This window comes from Aythya ferina (genome assembly GCF_964211825.1).
Source record: "Aythya ferina genome assembly, chromosome: 4".
Classification (NCBI taxonomy): Eukaryota; Metazoa; Chordata; class Aves; order Anseriformes; family Anatidae; genus Aythya; species Aythya ferina.
This window is the reverse complement of record NC_140300.1, coordinates 72,101,111-72,123,295: the sequence shown is the minus strand read 5'-3', so window position 1 is coordinate 72,123,295 and position 22,185 is coordinate 72,101,111. Positions and strand designations below refer to the sequence as shown.

At 43.8% G+C, this 22,185-nt stretch overlaps 1 protein-coding gene across 6 annotated transcripts in view; it reads right to left on the bottom strand.

Moving 5' to 3' along the window:
• SGMS2 (sphingomyelin synthase 2) overlaps positions 1-21,344 on the bottom strand; it is a 39,088-nt gene extending 17,744 nt beyond the window's left edge. The window contains exon 1 of one of the 6 annotated variants that reach the window (XM_084516982.1): positions 21,250-21,344. The gene's annotated coding sequence lies outside the window, so the exon portion shown is untranslated. Of the gene's footprint in view, positions 1-1,511; positions 1,736-18,272; positions 18,393-18,586; positions 18,803-18,927; positions 19,048-21,249 lie in introns of those variants that run through there. The other 5 variants (XM_084516985.1, XM_084516981.1, XM_084516986.1 and 2 more) reach the window with 5 other exon arrangements.
• Between the last annotated feature and the right edge of the window lie 841 nt (positions 21,345-22,185).

The following is a 22,185-nucleotide window of genomic DNA, read 5'->3' as shown; positions in this document are numbered from 1 at the left end:
TTAACTAGCACCGTGGCGCAATACGATCGATCCCCCAGTGGGAAGGGTACAGGGATCCTCAAGAAGCTCCTCACTTAAAAGCAGGGGGGAAAAAAGTTCTGCAAAACCTTGGCTTCCTGTAACTACAGCCTGAGCTGCAGCACACTTTCTCAAAGTTCAAAGCAGTGACTGCACAGTTGCTATCCCAAGTCCTCCTTGTTTGTTTACTTTATGGATTAAAAACCTAGTATTGCTGAAATAGTCCCTGAGTCAGGCAAAGTCCAGCTCCAGCCGGACCAACAGACACCTGCAGTTTCACTCCATGACCCTCACTTCCTGCAGAGACCAAACGAAACTGTTGCACAAGTCATTTTCGCCAGTGAATTACACGCAGCCGGGGACTCTACAAGGAAGAGAATTCTTTTTAAAGAAGGAGCCATCAGTTCCACGTCACTGAAAGAAGAGATAAAGGCAAAATATTCCGCTGCCATGCCAGCAAAGGTTCTGATTTGTATCTTCTTTCAAACACAACTTCTTGAAGCATCTTTCAACATCAGAAGTATCTGTACATAGGCAACATTATGACTCCCAGATTCAAGTCCACACAAACCACCCCATTCTTTGTAGGCCTCCAGGTTTTGAAAATGCTTATCCTTGTTGTCAGCTGACACGATGTAAATATTATGCTAGAACAGAAAACACTGAGAAAAGCGTTCCTATTTCTGTCACGCTTGTGGTTTATTTTCATCTCTTCTGCCAGTTTCAAGCTTGCTTCGCTTTGTGCCTGATGTTGCAGAACAGTTTACAAAGGAGGGTTTGTTTTCCATTTCTCCTCCGACTCAGATTTTAGCTTCACCCCTCCAACCAGGGGTGAAGAGATTTAGAGAGACGCAGTGCTCAAGGGTTTCTTTTAAAAATCGTATGTAAAATACCCAGTCTTGGAGAGTACCTAATTCCATTCTCTTACCACATACCTACCCTCAGCTTTTTCTTTCAATTTTTATACTTCCAAATTATTTTTTCAATTCCTAAAAAAAATGACTTCAATGAGAATGCATTGAAATGAAAAGATCAATTTTCTCCCAGATAGAGGGATTGATTTCCACTGGATGGACAAGAGCCCCAGCTTAATTTTTGTAGCTATAGACTTTCACAGATCTGGTTCATAATCACTTAAGTTAGTGCAGCCCTTCTCAACACGTCACAGCAGTCACTGATGGGGAGATCAGCAATCAAATCCAGATGCATTTTGTACCCTTAACTGTTGAAACATCTGAAGAACGATGCATTTAATGAAAAATATCAAGTGCTTCACAAGATGCAGTTGACTTACTTGTGGGCAAGAGGAGGAAACTAGTTACTACCACTAGTAATTTAAATAAAGGAAGACTGTTTTAAAACATTTAATGACATCCACATAAGCCTTAAATATCAAACAGCATCTGAACAACAAGAGAACAATAACGTAACAACCTAGCAGCAGAGCAGCCTCCAGGTTTTTGTATTAACTTATTAAGCAAAAGCAATTATACCTACAGCTTGCAGGAAAGAGCGGTGTTCCTTCCTGGTACTCTGACAGGACTGCAAGGCTTATTGATCCACCATTTCTGATGTCTCATCAGGATTATTTCCAGCTGAGTGCATGCTGTGGTCAAAACTTTGCACTGAAAGCTCAGGGTGCTATGTCATCTGGTCTGTAGGAATTCAAAGGCTTTCTTTCCCTCCTAGTGCCTTCTCAAGCTATTTTTCTCATATTCTGAAAGAATGTATAAGCCTTATCGATGAGGGAAACAAGAAACAAAACCAAAACCCACCCTTGCTGGATGCTTTTGCTCCCTTACTGCCAAGCTGACAGCGAGGACTAAGCGTAATCATCCTCTGATACTGTCAGTGAAAGGAACTCCCCAGAGCTACATACTTTTTCCAGCCCAAAGAAAAAAAAAAACACCATTAGCCCCGTTCCCACATCTCACAACTCATATCCACAACTCCCCCAAAAGGGGGTATATTCCTTTTGGCTTCTGCATTGTCCTTATACTAATTTAATACCCTATTCCTTCTATTGTGGAACCTGGGACTCTGCCATATCAAGAAATAGGAGGTGCCCATAAACCACCTAGGGGTAGACTTAGGACAACTTCAGTAGCTAAGCAGCAAACACCTGCTTAGCTACAGGGTCATCCTGAAAATATTCAGGGTTTGGAGAAATCAATTAAAAAACTTAAACAGTTACTCAAAGCTACTGAACATTCACTGGGAGCGGAGGGGACATGACTCAGACTCGAAGACAGCCGAGTAACCCGAACGGATAACTGGAATTCCTGTGAGGCACACACCCAGGTCCTAAGAACAAGGTTTCTTTTTGGAACCAGTTTAATATCTTCTAAAGATAGACACGTACCATCATCAAGAAGCACAGCTTTTCAACCAGCATGTTAGAACAGAAGTAGCAATTGCTAGAGTGAATAAAATATTGAGTGCACCCTCAGTAAGTGCGCAGATGACACCAAGCTAGGTGTGTGTCGATCTGCTTGAGGGTAGGAAAGCTCTGCAGGAGGATCTGGATAGGCTGCACCGATGGGCTGAGGTCAACTGCATGAAGTTCAACAAGGCCAAGTGCCGGGTCCTGCACCTGGGGCGCAATAACCCCAAGCAAAGCTACAGGCTGGGAGAGGAATGGTTGGAGAGCTGCCAGGCAGAGAAGGACCTGGAGTGATGGTGGATAGTCGGCTGAATATGAGCCAGCAGTGTGCTCAGGTGGCCAAGAAGGCCAACGGCATCCTGGCTTGTATCAGGAACAGCGTGACCAGCAGGGCTAGGGAGGTGATCGTCCCCCTGTACTCAGCTCTGGTGAGGCCGCACCTCGAGTACTGTGTTCAGTTTTGGGCCCCTCGCTACAAGAAGGACATCGAGGTGCTTGAGCGGGTGCAGAGAAGGGCGACGAAGCTGGTGAGGGGCCTGGAGAACAAGTCCTACGAGGAGCGGCTGAGGGAGCTGGGCTTGTTCAGCCTGGAGAAGAGGAGGCTCAGGGGCGACCTTATTGCTCTCTATGGGTACCTCAAGGGAGGCTGTAGCGAGGTGGGGGTTGGTCTGTTCTCCCACGTGCCTGGTGACAGGACGAGGGGGAATGGGCTTAAGTTGTGCCAGGGGAGTTTTAGGTTGGGTGTTAGGAAGAACTTCTTCACTGAAAGGGTTGTGAGGCACTGGAACAGGCTGCCCAGGGAAGTGGTGGAGTCACCATCCCTGGAGGGTTTTAAAAAACATTTAGATGTAGAGCTTAGGGATATGCTTTGGTGAAGGACTGGTTAGTGTTAGGTCAAAGGTTGGACTCTGATCTCGGAGGTCTCTTCCGACCTGGATGATTCTATAATACGCTGAGGAAAAATGTAAATGGGAAAAACACAGATCAGGGAATCTTAATGAGTTTTCTTCCTGGGCTTCTAATTGCTCCCATACCAACATCTCCTTTAATTTTCTGCACCACTCCTCCCCTCCCCCAATGTTCGATTATTATTTAAAGAAATTATTTGACTGAGTGTACAGCTTTAAGACAAGTGTAAGAAGGCTTGTCTACATTTGGCTCTTCCTGGCAGAGCTCTACCAGGTAGTTTTATTTAGGTTGTTAGTCACATGGTTTTCACATAAATATCATTTTCACATAAAGTTAGCTCACAATTACTGTCTCTCACCCAATATTTGAAATTTTTATAACATCCATCAAAATATTTTAGCTTCTGGGATTTATCAAGGACTGATTTGTCACAATTTCAGCAGGCTCTCCAAATAAGTAGTTCTTAACATGCTGTTCCAAAACTGAATGCTCATACTGAACAAGAGTGTTCAAAATAATAAGATTGATATACTCTATCATTAAAGATACATACACTCACGTACAAGATGCCAGTTTCTAGGTAGCAGTAGTTTTAAGCTTCATTCACTTCTTTTAGGTTTGGCTCAAACATTTGATCCAGCTGTAATATGTTCTTGTCTTTGGTAGTCACTATAAGAGGATCGAGAAGTAAATTACTCCGGAAGCAAATTAAGCATCTGGAGATAACACACGGGGAAGTTATTATGTCATATTATTACCTATATCACAGTTCGCAGGAAACAAGTGTCAGCAGTTGATATTGTCTTTGGTCAACTAAAGTTTTAGTATTACCTTTGGGGATCAGAACAAGATGAGAAGCTGGGTATTCTCTGCTACCTTGATAGCAGGAACTTAAGATTTAGTTAGTTTTAAGCATTCCAGGTCTCCAGTTTTACAGTAGCACTTTCTCCATCCTTTATGTATGCCTCAAACTGCACATAGGTCACAGAAAACACTGCTAAAACAGATCTGAGCAAAGTACACTTAGGTATGAAAAATAGGACTGAGCTTAATAGATTAGCTTATTATACCTGTTTTGCTACAGTAAAAATATTTCCAGACCCAAGCTCGTCTTTCAGATGTGCAATGTTTATGCTTGCACTACGTAAACACATGCAAGAAGTGGATTGCAGTTTGACTGTCTGGAAGTCGGAAGCTTATCTACATTCTCTGATAGGCTGCCAACACACTTGTCACTCGTGATTCTGAAGAAGCAGGAGATAAAGCTGTACTACAGAAGTACTGCTCATTCAAACACTCTCAGAACAGATTATCATATTGTCACTTGCAAGTCTATATCGGTTTTTCCTTAGAAGCACTTACCAGGACCCCAGTGGCAACGCGAACAAAGGAAAAACATCTGAGCTCTATCGTTCTGAACATCACTGAGTAAGTTTGCCTTAATCATTTGAAGGCATCTTCAAGATCTTCAGCTGTTTGGTCCCCAGACTCCAAAGGATCCTATTTGCTGACCAAGAGCTTGTTGCCCTTTAATGGATGCTTCTGGACAGAACAGCATGCTAAGCTGAGTTGATATTTAAGATCCTAATCAGCTGCTTTTGAATAAATACAAAAAGGTACTGAATGACTGCCTATTTTGTAACATTGCAAAGCGGCACTGGGCTTGCATCTTTTTTTCCACTCGTTAAAGGAAAAATTATAAACACTCCATAAAGAGTAGAAGTCACTGTACTACCTCTGTCTTACCAGGCAAAAGATAACATAGGAAAAAATAACAAAATAAGGCTCAGGATCATCATGCTGTTATGTCCATGTAGTTCACTGTCTGAGTGTTTCAGCCTTCTCTGCGCTGATCACTTTTATTTTGCTCTAGCCTCCTGATGCTGTCAAGGAACCACTACCCAAAGAAAGATCCTTCCCCAAAGGACACAATAAAGACTTGTTGGCAGCCTAGCAGAGCGTCTGCCGTCCCACATCTTCTCTAGATCACAGGAAATTTGCAGTTACCAGCCACCGGGAGCGGCACAGGAGGCAGCAATGTTTCATAATGTTTTATAAAATCCTCCACCCAGTTACCGAGGGTAAAGGTTGTGCTTCACCATGGAAAGTCAGAGAGAGAGGTTAGTCACCACTTTCATCACAGGGTGGTGAGCAATCGCACTGACTAATGTGTGCTTTAAAGAGGCTCTGCTACGGCTTATCAGGCGAGAGGCAGTTAGAAAGCCACACACTTAGGGGAAACTTATCAGTGATACATCCTAAAAATATTTCGGCAACTACTAAAGAGATAAAGCCTGGCAAGTTTTTCCCTTGTGCTACTCCCAAATAGAAGTATAGCACCAGCTGCAAAGTAAGAGGTCACATTTATGAGAACATTCCCAAATATTCCCTGAGGCAATAAAAAACCCTCTTCCTAAGAGTATAAAGAGGATAGCAGTTGCTTAAATCCACAGAGCACTTTACAATGTTAGCAGGTAATAAGCCAGAAGTACATGCACAACTTGTACAGCCCAGACAAAAGCTATTTTAGCACCTCAGTATACACAGAGCCTCATCCCTCACAGGTCATGTTTAACAAAGATGCAGTACAGACATTAGTCCTTGCAAGGCATATGACTTAAAAGATATCCAGTAACTACAGTCCTCATCCAGAGACAGCAGAAAGATTCCACATCTGAGCACAGGACACATTTAAAAGTGGTTAGCTTCATACCTTAAGTTAGTTTCACATATTCCTCAGTTCTTGTCACACCCCACATTACAAATTAGAGACGCCTCCACAGGAGCAACACTTGTAAAGTCCCAAGCAATGAAAACATCCTTTTTCAGAAACAGTAACATCCCACCTCTTTTTCCTTCCCTATTTGAGGGTATCCCACACATGCATCCTGACACATTGTACCCTATGTGATATATCACACCAGTGTGAAACAAATCTGGAAGGGTGTGTGTGTGTCATGGAATACCCTGAACACCTTCTCTTTCCCCTCTCCCACACCCATATCCTAAATAGCTTTCAATGTGATCATCTCTGGTCCAGCTGCCTAGAAAGCCTCATGAGTAGTATCTGGGAGGGATGACACCCGCAGCACATCCTCTGGCACTAACAGTAAACATGGAGATCAGATGGCACAGATGATGAGCCACGACCTGCTCCCTGCTGCAGTCCCCCTGTCTCCTCACCTTGCCCTTACCACCAGGGGCTCCCAACCCCATCTGCCATCAGCAGCTTGAGGCTCGGCAGCACAACCAAAGCTCCAGTGAGAGCCGGGAATTCTCAGCCCTCTTTGTCAAGCCGGGTCACAAACACCAGAGAGAATCAGACCCATTAAGATCAGAGACCTTCAAGATCATCTGGTCCAACCATCGCCCTACCACCAACATCACCCAATTAACTTTGGACGAGAGGGCTTTGCCCTCACAGCAGCCCTCGCCTCCCTTGCACACAGGTCTTGCTTCCCAGCCCGCCTCAGGGGCGCAGCCGCCATTACACGACGCCTCCTCCCTCACGCGGCCGCCATTACGCGACATGGCCGCGCTTCTCTTGGCTTCCCCACCACCATTTTCTCCTCATGTTCGCAGCTTCCCTTGCCCTGGTATTTCAGCAGTTATCTGGTTTTATTTCTAACACAGACATTAAGACTACTGAACAACAAATACAATGATTAATATACACAAATGGTTATGTGGGAAATTCACAGGAATCTGTGCTCTTGTGCTGATTTGTTTTTCTAGCTGCCAGCTTGTCATAACTGAAGCTGTAACTGCCATAATTCTTTTTTTCCCCCTACCACAATGCTACCCATCATGTTTAAGTACTATAGAGTTAAAGCTTAAAGTCATCATGATTTAAATTTTTAACCCAATCCCATGGTCTTCCTTAAACTTGTTCAACTGTTCCACTAGCTCAAGGTTTTCTATTAATAGAAGAACATACTTTCCACATTATGCTGACAAGAAAAAAATAATTCCTTTTAATATTTAGTCATGGAAAATGACACTGTTTAGCTTTATACACTTAGAAGCGCTATGTACTTCAACACTTCCTTCTTCATTTTTGTTTCCTCTACAGATTGATGAGCACAACATGCTTCCTTTGGGCTATCTGTTCTTCTGGCTGTCACACATCTCCCCACAGCACGGGGTGGCAGTGAGAAATAGGGTTTCTAATGGATGGTAGGAGTGGGGCAGCAATCACAAGTACCACTGAAATCTTTCTGCAATACCTTTCCCAGACATTTCGCCATCTCCTTTTGAGGCACCACCCTAGAGGTGGGCAGGTGTTGAGTGAGAAGGCTGAGAGTACTATTAATGTGTTTTTACTGCCTCTCAGAGCTGTTTGCCTAAGGAATTAAACATCTCCAAAATAATACAAACCTCTCTCCATTATTCCTTGCTATACTGCAGCCTTTTATAAGAAGTATTTTCTGTCTTCTAGCATTTAACAACCTCACATTGAATATCACTGCAGTAATGAAATCTTTCTATGTCAAGCCCCTCGTGAGACTTTCATTTCATCCTTTCATTTATTTTCCTTCCCCTTCTCACCTAATAGGTTGAGAAGTTTACTGCCTAAAGCTCTTAGAAAGGATTGAAAGAACCACATTCGTGATGCTCACTCTGAATCCCTATTTACTAAACATGTATATTGTTCATTTTCTGTTTCTTTGTTTAAAGACCTGGCCAGTAACATGACTGTCACTAACTTGAATCAAGATAGTATTTCCACAGTAGGAAACAAAACCAAGCTGGAACCCAAATCTAGTTCTGACATTCATCTTACTAACTATGAAGAATACTCCCAGCTCTGGCCAAAGAAAAATAGCAAGGTCAAGATAAAGAAGTCTGTGACTGAGCAAACAAAAATTTGAGAAAACAGACTTGGAGAAGTATATTTACAGCTACATCTCACAGTTCAGCCACATTCTCATGTGTGGTCCTGGAGCTCTCAAACTTCATTCTGAATAGAAAGCATTTTATAAAAGTGATTCAAAAAGCATCCTATCCCATGACCCACCAGCCATCTAAACGTGCATTGAGTTGGGAAGAAGAGATGACTTGAAGGATTTATGTAGACTAGCTAAAACATGGAAAGACAGTAACTATAAACAAGGTGACAAACATGGTTCTGGAAAAAGTTATCCCTCAGAAGAGGCACTGCAGCAGCCAGAGCTCCAGCTGACAAAAACTGTATGTCATCTCCAGACTCACCAAGACAAGTGATGTTGTGCATGTGAGCCAAGTAACCACAGCGGATAGTAAATAAGTGGTGAATCTCAGCTGTGCAACAATCTGCTCAGTGTTCAACTGGAAATTATTGAATCACTTCTTCTAAAAGAAGAGAAAGTACTTCAGCAAGATTAGGACACAGTAAAAAAAAACAAACAATTATTCTGGTCTCCCAGCTGGTGTCTTCTCATGAGGAAGGACATCTGACCACATACTAGCATTTCTGTTGTGCTCCTGCACATCTTCCTCAAAAATCTCAATTATGGCAAAATATTTCCATGCATCAGCAAGGGCAGTCCACATGCTGCCTTGCAACTGGCCTTATTATTTTGACTTGCTCTAAAGTTATAAGTTACTGTCTGGAGAAGAACCCGAAAGCTAGACCTTGTAATGGTTTCCATTTCAGGATCTGTTGTCAACATAGCACTACAGCAACCCAGCCCACTTGCTAAGGTACCTACCTACACCTAACACGGAGGCTTGATGCTACACACCCTTGTGCTGGCCTGCTAAAAGATCAGCTGTTCCACAGCTGTTTTGTAGCTACAGACAGCCACTGCACATACCTCTGCTCTTACTTAATCTCCTCAGGCAGGATATCTTGCTACAGGTAGGCCAGTGCATCCAAATAGCAGTGAAGCCGAAGCTACGTTAGGCACACACACCTGTTCTGGAGAGGTAGCAAATGGTATGAAGGAAGTGTCACACAGGCTTGATCTAAAAGGTGAATTGGGATGACTTCACCTGACAGTCACCATTTCAAGAAGTTGATAGGTTGTCAAATTTTGTGTTCCAGTTGCGTAGCTATAACACAACCTGGCAAGGATAACAACAAATGTGTTAACACCAACTGCCTTTCCAGGACAGGCATTAAAAATAAGAAGCATCTCCACAGTAGCAGTTACAGTACCACAATGTCTAGAGGCAGAAGCTCTCTAGACTAGCAGAAACAAATCGGGAAGAAAACAAGACCCATGCACATTGGACTGCAATGCTAGCATTTCAGAGTTGTACCAAGATGTTAACAACTGCTGGGCAACCTAAAATGACAGCCTAAAGCATTCTGCACTAATCCCTGCTCATGCTCTCTTAAAACTGTTTCATCAAGACAAGATACAAACATGGACTGGTTCAGGACTTGTCATACAAGCTGCCACCCACAAGAGAATCTTTTATTTAGCTGGAAGCAGAAGTCAGGCTGGGATAATAGCAAGTTCCACCCTGCGTTATGCTGCTCCACTCCTTCCAAAGCAGTAGTAATAGAGTTAGCTCCTGCAAGAAGTCTAGGTTATGTAAATTGAACTCATTGCAGGTCAGTGTTAATTTCATTCAACTGCATGATGTACAGTTATCTCTGCCCTAAGTCTGTACAAAAATAGTTGAACACAAACTACTCATGTGTAGGGTGATTGGGTGATTTTTTTTTTAAATAGAATTAGATCATCTAAAAGGCACAGACCCAATCTATTTTTCCCCTTCCTAATACTTTGACTTTTAATAAGTCAAAGAATCTGTTTTTATATACATAAAAATAACCAGAAGATCTTTTAATAGCATGCACATATGAAAAAAAGTTTAAAGAAGCCATCTAAAAAAAAAAAAAGTCTTCATACCACAAGGAATGCAAAACGCTGCACAGGCACAAGATACAAATTGAGTTAGAGTTCAGTAGCTTAGGTCCTCTAGAAAGCAGGCTCTATGCTCTACAGCAGCTAGATAATCCATTCTTACAGCTTCCCAGATGACTTCCCATCTTTCAGTGTCCCATTCAAGAGGGAAAAATACACAAGAAACAGCAATGTCAGTATTCCAGCAAATACTGGCAAGCAAGTCAGGCCTGAAAATCATCTCCGTCCCCTGAGCGAGACTGATTTCCTTTTATTTGGAATAATGCACATTGTGAGCTGCCTTAATTATTAGAGTAGACTCAGCTGTGCTGGTCATACACAGAAAAGAAGCATCCCATTTTTTGATTAAAGACATCTTCCAAAGCCAGGAGTCCTTCCTACATTCCTAGTACAGTTATGCTAAAACATAACTCAAAAGAGTAGTAGCATCTTCAACACTGAAACAGTCCCATTCCGACAGAGTAATTAGCTGTCTAAAAAGGGACTGTTCAGAGAAAGCTTTAGGAAGCTGAAAGCTCTCATGTCTGTCAGTAAGACTTATGAAACCGAGCTGGGCAGAATAGAGGCCTGTTCCCCTTTGCTTCTATGGGGTAAAAGCATAAACACCAAGATCACACAGGCTGCTCTCTTACTCTGCAAGAAGTCAAGGCAGTCATCCCAAGGGCCTGGGTCACAACTCACAGTAAGGTTTCTTGCGCACATTCAGACATGAGAGCATTGAATGCCCTACACACACACACACAGATATTCCCCAGCAAGAACTCCAGTTTCTACTAAGCCTCAACATTTGAGCTGAAACGTGGACTCCAGTGACAACTTGGTCTAGGAACCAGGTTACTAGTCTGTTTAACTACAGGGCATCAGCACACATTCAGGAGGCAGCACAGCACAAGACAAGGCATTCACACACTTACATACTTTCCCTAAGGCATGAATCCATCCTGAACTGCTTGGTAAGAGGCTAGTTGTTTCACATATACTAATGTGAAAACAGTGCGTGTTAAAGCCCTAGTCATAACAGCAACAGGACAAACACAAGCCGTTTAACAACACATTTTTTACGCACTACGACTGGCTTTCATCTGCTGCATCACACTACTGCAAATATCCAATAAAAATGCTGTCTTCTAGTTTACAGGCCTTTTGATGAAAGGAGAAATGATTATAACGTGATTTTAACTGAAAACACTGTAGATTATCACTATAAATGCACATGTAAGCAGATTTTTTTCATGTTTCACTTTTAGCAACAAGTAACGAAAGCATAAGCTACATAATATCAGCGCAACACCTGCTGAGTAATGCAACCTATTAAAACTGGATTAACTATTTTTTATAAGTGTTATGGAAGATTGAGGTAGCACTTACTTCAGCCCCAATTACAACATTCCTCCTGCATCTGCCCTAGTAGTTGCAATAGTTATCTACGACTCAATGTACAATTACTTCCATAATTAACAGCTCTTTCCTGTGCATTACACACATCAATCATGTTTTGAACAAACTGTTGCCTTGAACACATGTTCTAAAAAGGCTTGCAGTGCTAAAGGATTTGTGCTTGATTTCACTGGTGTAGGGGGAGAACAGGAATAAATACACATACTTCAAGTCATAAATAAGGAAAAAACACAAGGCTCAGGAGTTTGTCCTTAATGCACCAAGATGGAACAGGGCGCTCATGCTTTCCTACAGCACTTCTCCCCACTACATTCCTCCACTCCCCCTCCAGAATCTCCTGCTGATGTCTCAGTTTAACTAACGCCACTCAGATGGAAGAGAGTTAAAGTGGTCAGTCTGAAACCAAAGATGTCAAAGACTTTACTTTAAGCTTTCTCTAAGTCCAAGTTAAAGAAATAAAAAATCAGAAACCACTTGTGGAAGCATTCATACTGCAGAGTAAAACTAAGCCAGACAGCTACTTATCTTGTTGAGACCATCCAATGACTAGTGTGATGTACACTGGAAAGCATAAGCTGCCTGTGGTCAGTAGAATAATTACTCTTTTTTTTTAAAAAGAAGCCCTATATATAAGTGAATAATATTTTTAGAGCAAGAACTGTAATTATTTATCTTTATCAATAGAGCTTCTTTAGTCTAGCTACTTTAGCTTTGGCATTTGACAAGCATCATGCCTTGCCCTGTGACTATCAGCTGAGGTGTAATTTTATTCATCTTCAACTTTCAGAAGTCACTATAAGTTACTTTAACTTTTACCATACATGAATACATTACTCCATCTTACTTTACACTGACCAGTACTACACTAAGGAAGCAACTTGGTCATAGTTATGTCTTCTCGTGCATATAAGAACAGCTTATTCAATTTTTAGGAACTGCATAGGTGAAACTAACCAGCATGGTTACCACAAAAAAGCTACCCGCAGTTAGAAGGGCTTTCTGCGCAGCTATGCAGGTTGTGTAGTATTCAGTTTCAGTTGTTTGGTAAACACCACTGAAAACAATGAATTTTAGAAGGGTCTGCAAATTCAGGATCTGGTCACTGCAGGGTACAGCAGCATACATCTGTAACACTCAGCTCTTCAGCAAATTGTCTTCATACTGACATCTAAGTCTGCTATGGCACCTTAGGAGGAGCAGCGTCTTTAATACCCCTTGCTTCATACCCAAAGGGGATGGCACGGCCCTTCCTCTCAAGGAAGAAGTTCTTCATGGATGTTCACATATTTCTGGGAAAAACAAGACACTGAGAAGTTCCCCCTCCATTTTAGTACCTGATTGCTTTTACTAGTAAATATAGGATTCTGACTGCTTCAGTCACTGTTCTTTCTCACAGGACAGGAAGACACACAGCTCTACTTCAGAGGACCAGCTTTAGCATGCTGGCATGTTTCCTACATCACGCAGAGTTGTTTTTTCAAACACTTTCCAAATCACTTATAGCTGTGTGCACAGTACACATCAGGACTGTAACACCACCATTCTGTGAAGACAGAGCAGACTGAGCATCTGCACTTCTGCAGTAACTGCCACTGAAGAAGCATCTTAAGCCAGCCTTGTTACTTATCAAGTAAGGCCAAATTTTGTGAGCCTCTACAAGGCCAAGGTGGTACTCCAGAAGACATAAATTAATTCTTGTCAAGTGATGCACTCAAAACAATGTACAGAATCAGACTGAAATCAAATGAAGACAAGGTTGTGTGTCCAAGAAAGGCACTGCAAAAGAAGGGTAAGTTACAACACTCTTACACAGTATCCTCAGATTAGTGCAGTATTATGAAAATAGGAAATAAACTTGCATAGGGATTTTGTCAGGCTCCTAATACACAGCAACTAAAAGAACACATTAACTTTTTAAGCTAAGTGCAAGTACCAGCGTAAGATACTGAGAGCTTTTATATACACCTGAAGCAGATAAGTTACCAAAAATACTAAGTACAAACTAATCCAAAATAGAACTATAGCAGTGAATTTCTCTCAACGTTGAGCAACAAAAGCTGTCTTCATATTTTCAGTTTAAGGGCTTATTTTTGTGCATTATAATTTCAATATAAATTCAAACCAGAATAACTGGCAGAGGATCAGATGACAGAATCCTACAATACTACATCAAGTATGTTTTCAACACTGCTAAGACAGTAACACAGCATTCCAGCTTTTAAAGCGTCCTTTAGAGGCAGCAGCAGTGATGGGAACAGTTTGCCTCAATACAGTCTGTGTTCAGTCTCAAACTGAAACATGGGCAGTGGTATTTGGCACTTTTATAAAGCATCTACAAACAGCAAGTGCTGTTTCCCATTTACAAGGTTGATGTGGGGGAAGGACGAGAATCAGATGAGCCGTAATTGCTGTAGAAATGTATTAGAACTATCGACCAGATATACAACGTATCATGCCCTCTGTAATTAAACAATTAACAGCTATGAGGTATGACCTTCACTACTGCTGTTTCTCTTCACCAAAGTTTGTTACCTTAAACAAGGAGAATCAGTACAACTGCTGCACTAGGCAACTGCTCAGCACTCGAGTAAGCATAAGCAGGAACTGGGGTGTGTGCATAAGCAAACATTTTGTCACCGTTAGGTACGGTTCACGTCGCTTTCTGTGAGAAGTGAGTCACTCACCACACAGCAGCTTAAGGTCTTAAGAGCCTTAGTGTAGTCACACTGTGCTGCAGGTAGTTGTAAAAGTAACTCAAACTAATGTTTGAACTTAGAAACAGTAAAAAAGCAGATGACTTCTACAGACAGGTGTTTTACCAAAGATATACTGGGGAGGTAATGTGGCAAGAGACTTCCAACAGCACTTCAGTAAGAAGATATTACCTTTTGCTGTGGCTTTAAGGTAGAGCTTACAGGACCTGTGTTGCAGGCAATCTCTGCCAGAGGCTTGTTCTTGGAGGCTGGAGGGAATCCCATACTGATAGTCACAAAAGCCGTTTAATTTCATAGGTAGTCAAGACTTGAAAAAAAAGCAACCAAATTCAAATTCCACTTAGAGGTAAGAGTGCCACAGATTTGTGACTGAACTCAGGAGTTTGAGTCACAAATGCAAACCGCGCCAAGTTTTGCGAGGTTTGCAAGTCCTGATGGCAGTGTTGCAGAGAGAAGACCGAGTAAGTGTGCCCAAAGCACACCTAATGCATTCTAGTATTTAAAGCTTCAATTTTGGAACATTTGTTCGTGACTGTAGCAAGACTGACCTGGGCCTAAGGTATCAGCAGAGACACTAAGCAAAAAGATCTCCTCTCCCAAAACACTGAAAGTTGCATTGCTTTATCTGGGACAAAATGCTTTACACAGAAGGAACAGGTAAGCCAGCTTCTGCAATTTCATTTTCACCAAGAACATTACTAATCGCCAGGGGAGTTTCTGGAAAGTAGTGATTACAAACTGCTGTAGGCAGCTTGTAAATTCTCAGATGGCGGATTAGAATGAATGATTTAAGAGATTTGTTAGTTTCCTGCTTTTGTTTTGCTCACTTTTGATTTCTTTCACGATCTCCGCCTCTTTTGCCATTAACGTTACCGTAATTGAAGGCGTACGTTGAACCACTACTTGTACTCCCAACTCTCCATTCAGCCATAACATGCTTGGGTTGTATCTAGGAAACTGAATTCAACCCTACACATTTTATTTCAGTATTGCAGATTTACTATTGCTAAATTAGAAATAATTCTGAATGAATTTATTTTAAGTTGACCCATTCTTAAGCAAGCATCCATAAATGCTCTGCGCCAGTTCAGTTTAAATCATTTAAGCTGATGCAACTTTCCAAAACATTCAGTGCTGTACCCAAGAGGCTTGGCACCTTTTCTCAAGGCCACACCAGGCCACTTTGTATCAGTAACCATAGACACAAAAACACTGCAAAGCCTTGCTTGAAGCTTACTGCATCGCCCAGAATTACGGTAAGATTGAGCCTAGGAAAGTCTCAATATAGAAAGAAAACAATACTACAGGAGAGAGCAGCCAGAAATTAGAAGTCAGCAATATTAAGGCATTGTTTTGTGTGCCAGTGAAACTCAGCCTCTGGAAGTTTCACAGTTCCACTGATAGCAGCAAGTGAGTTTCTGTTTACAAAGTCTATAAAGAATTAGTGGGATGTCCTTGAAGCAGACACTGCTGTGGCAAGTTAACCTACATAAACTGAGGGAAAGCAAGAGATCTGCAATTTTGTTCAGATGCCTTCAAATGAACAGGATGTTCCTGGGAGTCACACATCTGGGGAAGGGACAGTTATGCTGCTCAGTATTATTAATTTTTTGGTTTTTTAAACTATAATGCTGTCGTGCCTAAGCTTCATTATTGCAAGCAGGTTCTCCTCCAAGTAGTCATCCTGAAGAATTGTCTCCTTGGAGGATTTACATCCAAACAGTGTTTTATTAAGAACCTTTCTATTTGCAACGATTAACTCAACAGCTTCAAAACCTCCAACGAACTACTTAACTCCCTCATCCATACAGCAGACTAAACTTCAATTTTTTCACACCATCAGGCTGCAAACAAGAGGACCCACAACTGACACCGCATATTTTGAAAGGGGCTTAGCACAAGGTAAGGCAGGAAGATTAACCCAGCTACAAGCACAGCCTCAAGGCACAGCAATCTCCTTGTTTCAGGCATGTAAATACATTTCCTAGAGGGCAGCAGGTTTTCCTGAGGCTGATTTGGTTTTATAAAAAGGTTTAGTCCTGCTGGAATTCAATAAATATATGACAGACTTCCAAGCTCAACTGTATCAGCTGGAAGTACTTGTCTCCCTGTATTACGCATCCCCACACAGCAGCTATCTCGGGGAAGTAGTGATAACATCAGCAAGTGTCCTGGTGCAGGAGAGGCTTGCAGAGCCTCACTAAAACAGCAGGGTCCAGCCTGCAGTTAGGAGATGGCATCGGAACAGGTGCAGCTGAGATGGACAGAGGGATCTGTGTTACACAAACCCTTCCCTTCAGCAGCTCATAAGGTCCTCAGCATCTGCTGGGACCGCGGTGCCTGCGTGCCCGACACGCTGAGCGTCCCGCAGCATCCTCTGGGACAGTGGTGCCCATGGTACAAACAATTCTCCCAGCAGACAGAGAGCTCTGAGGACAGTGGACCTAGTGTTGCACTGGTCTTCCCAGCATCTGCCCAGACCACTGCAGTACCATACCCATACTAAATAAAAGTGTCACAGCATCCGTATTGTCCACTCCCTGCAAACAGTATCAAATAATACCGTAGGCTGACAGCCTATCAAAATGAGAAAGCAAATCCAAATTAAAGAAGTACGCAACATTATTACAAATATCTGCATCTTCAAACTGAGTTTCTATAGTAGGAAAAAGTCACAAAGAAAAAGTCATGAAGACCTTTTTTTTTTTTTTTAAAGCCTTCTTGCATTCCCTGGTCCTTAGCAAGGGAGGAACTACTCCTTTTTTAAAGCCCATTACTTGTTTTAATAACTTTTTTCTTTACTAATCCTTAAAAACAAAAATCAATACAATATTTTTCAGTCTTTGTACTTCAATTAGGTATACGAGCACACAGGATTCAAAGAATTAGCTGCTTTTTAGAATTTAAAATACTTTACAGGAAATCTTATTCTGCTCTTCTAGAGATATGGAGGTGAATTTGTTTTTTTTAATTATTATTTATACAGAAATATGAAGTCTTTCATAATACTGCATACATGACACAGTATTTCTGGTGTCTACCTAGAACAGACAGATTTAATTCAGAGGGAAGCTAGTTAGTTCATGAAAACAGGATTGTTAGACCCTGACAATGACTTTTGTATTTCACAGTTCTACAGTCACAAAATGCTTTCACGATCCAGAAAACAGATGCTCAAAGTGCAAGCCATGGCTCATGATTTAAAATATAGGGGTACACAAAGTTACTCTGGATTCAGATTGCCAGCCTCAGAGTTGAAGAAACTCTCTTTTCCCACTTCAAGTTCTCATTTCTCCGTTGTGGGTATGTTCACCACAAGGACAGTACAGAAATCAATCTCATTAGGGACCATTGTCCACATCCCATTGTCATCACCTTACAATTTTACTCAAAGCTCCACCCCTTTGATTTTTGCACACATTATACATTGTACCCTTGAACAATGCTTTCCAGAAGGACAGAAACAGTTGTGTTTCTCTCTATGATCACATTTTGATAACATCTTTTTAATTGAAAAATCAAAGTAAATCCTATCCTGAAGGGAAAAAAAAAAAAAAAAAGGAAGCGATTGCACTGACCTCTAGTAAATCGAATCCTGGATCATTTAAATCAAAATAAAAAAAGTTACTGGCTTCATTCAAGAGTAACTAAGGCTATATGGCATCAAAAAACACGCACCAACAAATAATAAACAAAAGCAACTTCATTAAAAACAAACACCAAACAACTTGGGTTTTAGACAAACCGATGAATAACTTGCAGCAGAGTAAAGCTTGCCAGAACTGCTGGGAGCCCCTGGACTCAGGAAGGAGCGTAACCCAAACAGGTGTACGTTTGACAGTGCCACCCTGGAGCCATTCTCCTGGGTAACGAGCAGCTACCTGCTTCTAAGTGGTTAGGTAGCTTCAGGACAGATATTTATTTAACTTGCTGAGGTCTTGTAAATACAAAGAAATAAAAGGATTGGAAAGATTAAGCAGAACAACTGCTCACCTATATTGCATTTTAGGATTTAAGCCTTGCCAGAAGACCCATTTTCACAGGGATCTTGAGCTAGGTTGAAGGCAGAAGCTGTGCGGGGTAGTGGAAAACTACCTGGTCCCTCAGCAAGAAGTTGAGCTGCACTTCAGAGTTGAAGGCTGGCTTCGAGGAGCGGACCCACGGCAGCACACCTTCACCCCACGACGACCCTCAGCACATCTCCTAACCCCCGGGAGCCTCAGGAGCGCTCTGGCAGCCTCCTGCCCCATCCGGGGAGCAGCATTTAGGCAGGTGCCCCCCGCCCACACCCCCACACACCCCCCTACCTGCCAGCCAGCCCCAGGCAGCCGCTGCTCTCCTTCACGACGCGGCCTCCTCAGCAGGAAAACGTCGCGGGCTGCCCGCCCACAGCCCCCCAGCGGGCGGGCGGCGTCGCCACCTGCACCCTCCCCGCTCCCTTCCTCCTCCTCCTCCTCCTTCTCCTCCGGAGCTTTCCCCGCAGCCTCCCGGAGCGGCCCCGCACTCGGCAGCGGCGCCGCCTCAGCGCCGGCCCTCCCCGGCCGCAGGGCGGCTCCGCGGCGGGGGCGGCGCTGGCTGCGGGCCGCCGCCGCCGCCGGCCTCACGCTCCCCGGCCGCCCCCGCCATCGCCGCGCCGTGACTCACTCACCCCTGTGGCGAGCCGAGGCGAGGCGGGGCCGGGCCGGGCCGGGAGAACCGGCGGGGCCGCCCGCAGCCGCTTAACGGCCGCCCGCAGCCGTTTAACGGCCGCCCGCAGCCGGTAACGGCAGCCCCCCGGGGCCGCCTCTGCGCGCGCGCGGCGGCAACGGCCAGCGGGGTCCGTCCCCGTCCCCGTCACCCCCCCCCGCCATGGTGTCCTCAGCTCCCCTCAGCGCCGTGAGGCGGCTGGCGGTGCCCGCTCGGTCCCCCCCCCACACACGCGCAGGAACGCGTCTTTTCTCCAAAATAAATATTAAAAGTTACTAACATAAAGATTTATTTCCGTCAAGAAATAAATAGAGAGCCCGTAACCGGTCACGGGGATGCGCGCACACACGCTTCACGCCACACAGAGGGCTCTGTGGAAGCGGGTTTGGGTTGCGGGTGTTATGCAAAGGGTAATAATGAGGGGCCGATGGAGGAAGGGTTAATGAGGAGGAGATGCAGCCGTGAGGGAAAGTTGCTTCTACAGGCACACTGCAAGCTGTAGACAGAGTGCCCCCCACACCCCTTTAAGTTCAAAAAAAAAAGGTAAAAAGGGAATTATGGCCATTCTGCTAATTACTCCAGACACAACAGCCACATGAAACACCCTCCTTCCTCTCTTATTTCTCTAAACACTGTGGCATCACGTCTGAGGGCCCACCTGCTCCACATCCATGGCTCAGGCACAGGGCGCCTGGTGGCCTCCAGAGGCTCGCTCACGCAGAGTGGCTTGCAGGAGAGGGTCTGCCCAACATCACCCGTGTGTGCAGGAGTCTTGCTCCCAAAAAGATTGTCACAATGTGAGTGGCACGTTCAGGAAATCACAAAACTCAGCAGCACACCTCTCGGCTACATTGCTTGGCCATAACAGGGCAACCTTCACAGAGCTCTCTTTGGACAGGAATAAGGAGGAAGAGAACTTCATATGGAACAGTTTCATGAGGGAAAAGAAACCTCTTTCATGCTAGAAGTCCACGAGGAGAACAGTGTTCAGATCACGTCCCTCCTGTCCCCCAGCAGGGTGACGGGAGGGAGGGAAGAGAGGAGTTTTGAGGAAAAAGTTACTGTTTGCCTCAGCTGGAACAAACCCAGCATCTTTTTCATTACTGTTTATTTTTTTTCCCTCCTCTTTCATGAGATCAGCAGGGATATTATTGGAAGCAGTAATTCTATAAACGAACACAGCCAGCCCGTGCATTAAAATTCTCTTTCTAAAGAGACACCCAGGCAGTTCTCAAAGGCAGCTGCCACCAGAACCCTGCTCAGAGCCATGGTGCAGAGCTAAATCTGCAGAAGGGAGTTCACAGAGCCAGGCAGGAGTAAGAACCACTTTGGAATTTCTAGTTCAAGCTAACTTTATGGAGTTTATAGAAAGAGTAAGCACCAGCACAAGAAGATAAAGCCTACTTGTGCACCCAAGCCATGGCAGACATCTACACAGGAGTTAGATATACCAAGCAGACACCCAGCTCTTCCCTATCGAAGGAGTTTTGGAACTAGTGAAATGCATGAACACATACGTACTCTATGTCAGGATAACCCCGCACACTGCCTCTGCTGTTGCACTGTACGCCCTTGTTCTCACAGCAACCCCATGCCTCAGAAGGTACAAGCTAAGACTCCTACCTTGAAACAGGTGAAGCAATTCCTGAATGATTTGTTGTTCCTAACCAATTAGGAATAAATACAGAAAAGCCAAGAACATGTAAAATATCAGTGCTCAAAGAGATTCTTCAACAGCACACACTTACAGAGTACTTAATAGCGCTAAGTTGCATGGCTCTGGAACTGAACACCTTTCAGGGATGACACAAATCCCATCTCCACCACTTCTAAAAAATCAGTTCACTAGTTCCCATTTATCATCAAGGGGTTTAGAGCAAGCAAAAACAAACAACAACAAAAAAATCCTTTCGCTTGTAGGTTCACCATTAATAATATCACTATTTCTGTCAACCAAGCAAGTAGACCAAGAGATAACCCACCAGCAAGATCGTAAGAAGAGTTTTTTCCATTACTACTCACACCAGAGCTCAGAAGCACACCATACTGCCCTACAAGCATGGTAAGAAGTAGTTATTTATCCACTACCATAGTGATTTACCCATTACCATAGCTGATACAACCAGAAGCTCAGACAACAAGCCCACCCCAACAACCCAGAAGATGCTGACCCCAAGCCCCACAAGGAGCAGGTTACGAGGACAACCAACTACTCCTCACTAACCACACAAGCTCCAGGGACTCCCAACATCCCAACAGGGAGCAGAGAAACCCCAAAACTTACAGACAAGCCCCAGCTCCCTCCTGGCACTGCCCTCCCGGCCGTCCCCGGCTTTCAAAGGAGGCGGCCAGTGTCCGCCGGGGGCGGGACAGCGGCCAGCACCGGGACCGCCCCGCCCGCAGGTGTGGGACGGCCCCGGGGCGAATCCGGGGCGAATCCGGAGCGAATCCGGAGCGAATCCGGTTCGAGGCCGGTGGGGTCCGCCCGCTGCCCTCAGACGGCGGGGAGCGGCCCCTGGGCATCCCCCCTGGGAAAGCTCAAGTGCTGCAGCTTTGCTGCCCTGCCGAAGCTCATGGGACAGTGAGGAATGCACTGGTTTAGAGGGCAGGGATCTTGTGAGAAAATAAAGCGATTGTCTCACTTTCTATAAACAAGTTTCCCCTATGGCTGAAGCCAAAAATTGATTGTCTATCTAAAAATACGCGCATCCAAAATCACCGGCTCTGGCTTCAGAGCACTTTCTGTACAAAATACCACTTGAAGACACGCTTTTCGTGCATGAAAGAGGACCTTGGAAGAAATAGTACGAGTGCAGGTACTGACTTGATAAAGGGTGTAGAGGAGAAAAGGGAGACTGAGGAAAAATAATTCTAGTTTATCTTCTGTATTTGCAAGTCAGAAGATCAAGATGTTTCTAGGAAACTGTGTCAAGCAGAAGCGTAGGAAATATTCTCAGCCTCTTTAGGAAAGGAGATAACATTTTTGGAAACAAACAGTATATCAGAGGAATAATGCCAGGCAGCTGAAAAGGCTTATTAACGCTCTTCTCTAGCATCATAAGAATTTCTGGATATGACAGTAAATGCATGAAAACTAGAAGAAGACTGTGTGGCTGTAACAACTACTGCTTAGTCAACAGGCAGCTCCATCAGCCCATTTTCTTTGATACTCAGTCCTATCTACTTTATCTTCTCATCATGCTCCAGAGTGGTTCTCCTC